Source organism: Leptidea sinapis, chromosome 2, assembly GCF_905404315.1.
Source record: "Leptidea sinapis chromosome 2, ilLepSina1.1, whole genome shotgun sequence".
Classification (NCBI taxonomy): domain Eukaryota; kingdom Metazoa; phylum Arthropoda; class Insecta; order Lepidoptera; family Pieridae; genus Leptidea; species Leptidea sinapis.
Genome location: NC_066266.1, coordinates 22,689,601 through 22,696,920, shown reverse-complemented (window position 1 = coordinate 22,696,920; position 7,320 = coordinate 22,689,601).

Sequence of the window (7,320 nt, the reverse complement as noted above, 5' to 3'; positions counted from 1 at the left end):
TCTAACCACGCAATTTATTCTTTATTTTAGGGAAAGTGTAGAAATCATTAGGGCTTTGGTCGGGGCTGTACGGCGGATGGTCTAATAATTCTTTGTTTTCTTGCTCTAAAAACTCTTTTGTTCTGTGCGCGGTGTGAGAACTCGCTTTGTCGTGATGGAGGATGAGGTGACGGAGTTTAGAAACGACCTATGGAAAACAAAATATGCTAGCATACCATTCTGCATTAACCGTTTTGTCCCTCAAGAGGAATAGTCGCAACATGGCTGGTTTTGGAGACAAACGTGGCTACCATTTTTTTGCAACACTCCGTGAACGAACAATTTTTGTTGGCTTTAACTCATTTTCGTACACCCAAACTGACTGGTTTTTTGTTTCGGGTTCGTACGCGTATATCCAGGATTCGTCACCTGATACGATGTTGTATACAGCATTTGAGGATCCTGCGTGGAATCTTTCGAGAGTTCTGACGCACCAAGTAACGCGAGCCGCTTTTTGCTCTTCACAGAGCAAATGCGGTATCCATCGGGATAACAACTTTTTTACACCTAATTGTTCATGCAAGATTATTTTGTATTTGACTCATGCCAATGTCTAAAGTCGCGGTATGTCACATGTCGATCTTCCTCAATCAGCTTACGCACAGCATCAACGTTTTCTTTGATGACTGTAGTTTTTGGACGACCTTGACGGGGATCATCACTGAGCTTGACACGTCCACGTTGAAATTCAGCAAAACAGCGATAAATTGTGGTTTTGGATGGGGCTTCATCACTAAATGCAGAAATCATCCGGTTAACACACTGTTATTGTGTTAAACCACGTCGAAAGTCATAATAAATCATCGCTCTAGAATTTTCTCGAGTCAATTCCATTTTCTCAACGACCAAATAAGTTTGAAAAGACTTTGTGACAAGACCGAGAATCTTTTTTTAAATAAATAAATGGTATTCGATATTTAAAACCAAGGAGTTTTCAATTAAAAAGATTTTAATATGACAGGAACAGTGGAAATATTCCATTCCCGATACTTTTAGTGCAGCCCTCGTAGACAATACGCATACAATTTATATTTAAACAAATCAATTATAATTACAAATAATCACCATTTTCTACTTCGTTAAGCTGATCGTAATCATCTGGTATGTCTCCCAGCGCTCTTTGACCTTGATCATCATCATCGATGATTGCTCCTGGAGGCTGAGATAATAGAAAATATTAAGCTTGAGTAGTTTTAGTTATATAGGTTACATTAACATTAGAGCTCATTTTATATAAGTAGTTTCTGATGTAGACGATATGCTTTATCAAGGGTCGGCAACAGAAGGACGATAGGTCGTACCTGGGACCGCCAAATATTAATTATATAATTATAAAATATAATTAAATATATATTATAGTATGTATGTATAGACGACCTGTGTAGCCGAGTCGGTAGCGATCCTACCTACTAAGCTAGAGGTCCCGGGTTCGAATCCCGGTAGGTGCAAGCATTTATATGATGAATATGGATGTTTGTTTCCGAGTCATGGATGTTTAAATGTATTTATGTATGTTTAAGTAAGAATATTGTATTAAATATATCATTGTCTTGTAACCCATAAAACATGCTATATACCTATGCTTAACTTGGGGCAAGATAATTTGTGTGAAAAGTGTGTCAATATTATTATTATTATAAAAAACTGACTCAAGGCCGTCGGTGCAGTTTCTAACAGTAGGCCTTGTATTTTATAATTCAGATTTTTTTGTATTTGTCTAACGATACAATAAATACGTACGTACGTAATTATTATTATCAGTTGTTTTTTCTGTACCTCGTTAATTTTTCCCACCTTAAAGTATTTGCCGACCCCTGCGCTAAACAGTGTCGCTACGGAATGTAGAAAAACCCAACATTCTGAGTACATAATTGTGCTATTCAGTTTGACGCCCGTAGTACAGCTCCGCTGTGAAACCACAATAGCGGAACCGCAGTAATTTCGCCACGTCTTTTCCCTGTATAAGAGAAGCACGCAAACAAAAGCATAGATTAGACTTCCGCGCTCCGGCCGCCATTTTGTTGCAGTGCTACGTTTTTTCGCACGTGTTCGCGGAAGTCAGCAAAGAGCGAACCTATTTTTTTTAATAAAATGGACGTTGATTTTACGAAAAAGCGGTCAGAAATATACCTATTATCTATTTATCCAATCACCCGATCGAATCAACTCTACTCATTCGACGCGTTTCCGGTACCTACTCATACAACACTTGTCGCAGCGGAATTCTTTCAGCGGTTTCGCTACTCGTTTTTCGCAGCGGAGGTGTGCTACGGGCTTGAGAGTTAACATATAATATGTCTTAGTAGCCCACTATTGGTGCACTACGGCCAGAAACACTAAAACGAGTATTCTTCTTAAAAAAATAACTAGGAAGAAAATAGAACTTACGATTTCGCTGTTCTCAGCAGTTTTCGCTTGATCTTGCTCGCTTAGAGAAGACGACAACGCTTTAACAATATAATATAATTATTTATATATAAATGGAGATGGGTAGGCCACATGATCAGGAACAAAAAAGACAAATGGTCAAAAAACATTACAGAATGGTAGGTATCCTAGACAGCATAAAAGGAAAAAAGGCAGAACACGTTCACATGGGAAGATGACATAAAAAAAAGTAGCAGGTGCAATCTGGTCGAGAAAAGCGAGAGACCGCTCACTATGGAAAAGTTTGGGGGAGGCCTATGCCGAAAGGCAAGACATCCAATAATTACCGGTGTAAATAGTAATTACCTACAAACAAAAATAAATATAAATAGCATTTAAAAATAGGTTATATTAGTTAAGTAAGGAATTATTATTATTTAAATGTATTCATCTCATTTCTTGCGGAATTCTAACCATAGTAGATATAGCCTACCCTAAGCGTGACCATCGTTCTTAAACTTCAGTCTGACCGCTTCCAATGAAGAGCGGATCGAATCATCTAAGATTAATGTCATCTCTGATCGGCTTGATTGTTTTGTCGTAGTCGTAGATGTGCAGTCTCTCTGCTTTTTTTTACATATAACGAGGAATCTCCAGTTTTATTATTGAAGTTAATACCAGTCACTACTGCGAAAATGCCAAATTCCAACATGTTCACATTTATTTCTAGCATTCCACATACGCGTTCTTAACCAGAAACTTTTTGTCTTGCACATCTATTTTGCGGAATCATCTGGTTGCAGCATTATTCCCTAACTGATTCAACTTAGTGATCATCAGACTTGTAACAAGTCACAAATAGTATACCGTGCATGAACCAACAATATGTATATATTCATATTTTTTTATGTTTGAGAGAATAAACGTGCAAGTATAAATAAATAGCGACCCATGGTAGGCCCTCCCACAAGATGGACCGATCATCTGGTTTAGATTGCCGGAATGTGTTCAATGATGGCAGCGCAGGATTGGTCGTCGTTGAGATCTTTGGGATTGGCCTTTACCTTGTATTGGACATCTTTCGGTTTAAGTGCATGGGGCAAGTTGCTTACCTGACGGAAAGTAAATGACTAGCCGCTCGTTAGACTTCAAGGGGTCAAGAGACTAGAGCGGTAGATGTCAATTTTACAGCGTGCCTGTGCAAGCTAAAAAGTTTCTTGCAAACGTGATATTGACTGTTTTTTTCAGAACCCTTATTATATTTTACAAAAAACCCAATATTCCGAGTAATCATTTCACTATTGAATTCTTTCATTTAGTAAATTAAAGTAGTACATTTTGATAAATTAATTTAGAAATTTCTTTTCTGAAGATCTAATAGACTCAGCGCGGGTGTTTCAACAGCTTGGCATTTAAAATGAAACATTAGCAGCAATTTGTCCATACAAATATTCTGGACTATTATCTCCTTAGTTTTGAACCCATTATTTTTTGAACAAGATCAATATAATTGGAATCTGTTTTTCTTTTTAGGATTCCGTAGCCAAATGGGAACAAACGGAACCCTTATAGATTCGTTATGTCTGTCTGTCTGTCCGTCCGTATGTCACAGGCACGTTCTTCCGAAACTATAAGAACTGTACTGTTGAAACTTTGTAGGTAGAAGTAACATGTGAACCGCAGTAACATTTTCACACAAAAATAAAAAAAAACAGTAAATTTAGGGGGTTCCCCATAGTGAGAACTGAAACTCAAAAAAAATTTTTCATCAAACCCATACATCGTGGATCTTGAAGGATGATATTGTGGTTTTTATATCATTTTTTTATAAACTAAATACTTAACTAGTTTACGCGAGAGACACTTCCAACTTCCTTGTAACTTCTAAAATAAGAGAATGATAAAACTCAAAACAATATATGACGTACATTACCATGCAAACTTCCACCGAAAATCAGTTTGAACGAGATCTAGTAAGTAATTTGGTTTAATACGTCATAAATCGTAAGCCTACAAGAACTTTTATATTATGTTACTTGCTGCTTCAGATCCTTTTTAGGCGAGTCCCAAACACACCGCTGGCCGCTTTTTATGTTTTTAACCAAGTTCAAAATGTTGAAGATTGTATTTGTTTTTGACTCTTCAGTTGCATTGTAACATATTATATTGATTTTAATTTTTTTTAATTAATGTCGCCACAGCTATAATATCGTTACCTGTTTCGCCATCACTGATGGATTCATCACTATATTCTTCCGAGTCACCTTCGGCTAGAACATTTCCTTTGAAATACAAATATTACTATGAAAATGCGAAATTTCAAAACATTACCATCCTTATAATAATGATTACATGAAGTTAAAACTATCATTACGAGGGAGTGTACCAAGAATAATGACAGCATTTCCACGTTGGAATTGGTTTGGAAAAGTTGTGGAGTGGACGTAGATAGATGATCCTTGCAGGTTATCCTGCTTAAAATTTGGAGATGCAAAAGAAAAAAATATGGCATGAAATTTTTGTTGTTGTTTGCAAAGTGTTCACGATACCAGGCCATACCTGCAAATTAGAGTTTTTTTTTTATTGAAAATAAGGATAAACGAGCGTACGGGTCACCTGGTGTTAAGTGATCACCGCCGCCCACATTATCTTGCAACACCAGAGGAATCACAACAGCGTTGCCGGCCTTTAAGGAAGGTGTACGTGCTTTTATTGAAGGTTCCCATATCTTATCGTCCCGGAAACAACAAACAAGGACGTTCATTCCATAGCTTTGTAGTACATGGAAGAAAGCTCCTTGAAAATCGCACTGTGGAAGACCGGCACACATCCAGATGGTGGGGATGATATCTTAACTTGTGGAAAGGTGGAATTCGGCAGCAGAATTCAGGTGAAACAGCTTTTCGGAACGCTCCCCGTGATAAATGCAGTAGAAGACACACAATGAAGCGACGTCTCTACTCGCTGGTGGCACCACGAGCAGGTAAAAAGAAACCATTCAAACGTTATATTGTCACTTTGTAAAAAATATTAAATTTGGGGTCGTAGTTACACACAATTTGTACCTGAGCTTGGATTAAGTCAACGAATCCCTTAATAATAACAATACCCTAGTGTGTACAGTTAGAAAGCTCATAGTCCATAGCAATGGAAAATGAACTTGACATAACATTAGGTATTACAGCGGAAGGACTAACGAAATATCGCTACAGATGTATCATTACCCTTTTCCCCATCATTAATGGATTCATCACCACTATCTTCCGAGCCATAACCACCTTTGGCTGGAACCTCTCCTTTAAAATAATAATTATATGAATTAATCTAATATATAAAATTCTCGTGTCATGGTGTTAAACTTTGAACTCCTCCGAAACGGCTTGACCGATTCTCATGAAATTTTGAGTGCTAATTGGGTAGGTCTGAGAATCGGACAACATCTATTTTCATCCCCCTAAATGTTAAGGGTGGTCCACAAGTTTTTTTTTTTAATTTGTTTGATTATGAGTCAGCATTAAAAAATACATGCAACTTCAAATTTTCACCCATCTACGATCAACTTTTGTATCGCGATTTTAATATCGGCAATACAACGTTTGCTGGGTCAGCTAGTATTACATGAAAATATTAAATTTTATTCAAAACATAACAATTCTTATAACTGTATCTAAAATAATGATTAACTACATGAAGTGAAATCTATCATTACGAGGAAGTGTACCAAAAATACTAGTAGCATTTCCACGTTGGATAGCTAGGCAGATCCGTTGGCCGGAATAGCAACCAGCAAAATAGCACCCAATCTAATTGTTTTGGAAATTTTGTGGCGTGCACATACGTGCATAGATGATCTTGGACGTTGCAGGTTATTCTGCCTAAAATCAGCAGACGAAAAAGACAAATATGTGCCATAAAATTATTTAAAGTGTGCATGATGTCAGGCTATACCTGAGCTTTACGGTGGTAAAACCACTACCAGGTGAAAATATACCCTAGAAACATATTGCCATTTTGTAAAGAAATATTAGATATGGGGCACACCGTAGCACACAATTTGTACCAGGTGGCTTGGATTTGGTCAACAAACTACTTGATAATAACAATACCCATTTAGTAGGCAAAGTATTATTAAACTCAGTCCATAACAATGGAAAATGAACGTGACATAACATTAGATATTACAGCGGAAGGACTAACGAAATGTATGTATTAATGTCACTACAGATATTATATCGTTACCTTTTTCTCCATCACTGATGGATTCATCACTATTTTCTTCCGAGTCATTACCACCTTCGGCTGTAGCCTCATCTTTAAAATAATAATATTACTAAGAAAAAGTGAAATTTTATTCAAAACCTAAGAAAATCCTTATAACTATATTATTTTAAATAATGACTACATGAAGTAAAATCATTACTACTATCGATGGGAAGCGGATTCAATTCCTGGTGACCCCAGTGCCTTGGACACTGGGCCGTTCAACGTTAATGGGACGCGACTTGTGTCAGCCACTTCAGTTGTAGCTGGCGCTGTTGCTTCCTGGCCGAAGACAGCAAGCGTCGCAAATATATGCGTCTCTATAAGTCTTAAGTATTTGTGCTGGTTGGTCTACACGTTCTGGGACAAGCGACTGCGAGGCGCAGGGGACACTTGCCGGAGATCACGTGACTGCCGTGAGAACAGTCAGGGTTACCATTTATGAATTAATATACCATAATAATTATTTAATAATTAAATTCTTTTTTTCAATCTGCCTTTTAATATCATTTGAAATTGGTATGTCAAATGTCAGGTTGTAGGTGGGTATAAAATTTTTATAGATTTGTTTTTATGAAAGGGTGAGTATTAAAAAGTCACAGAAATTTACGAACAAAACAGATTGATCAAAGATTCTTCAGTCATCTGTACACG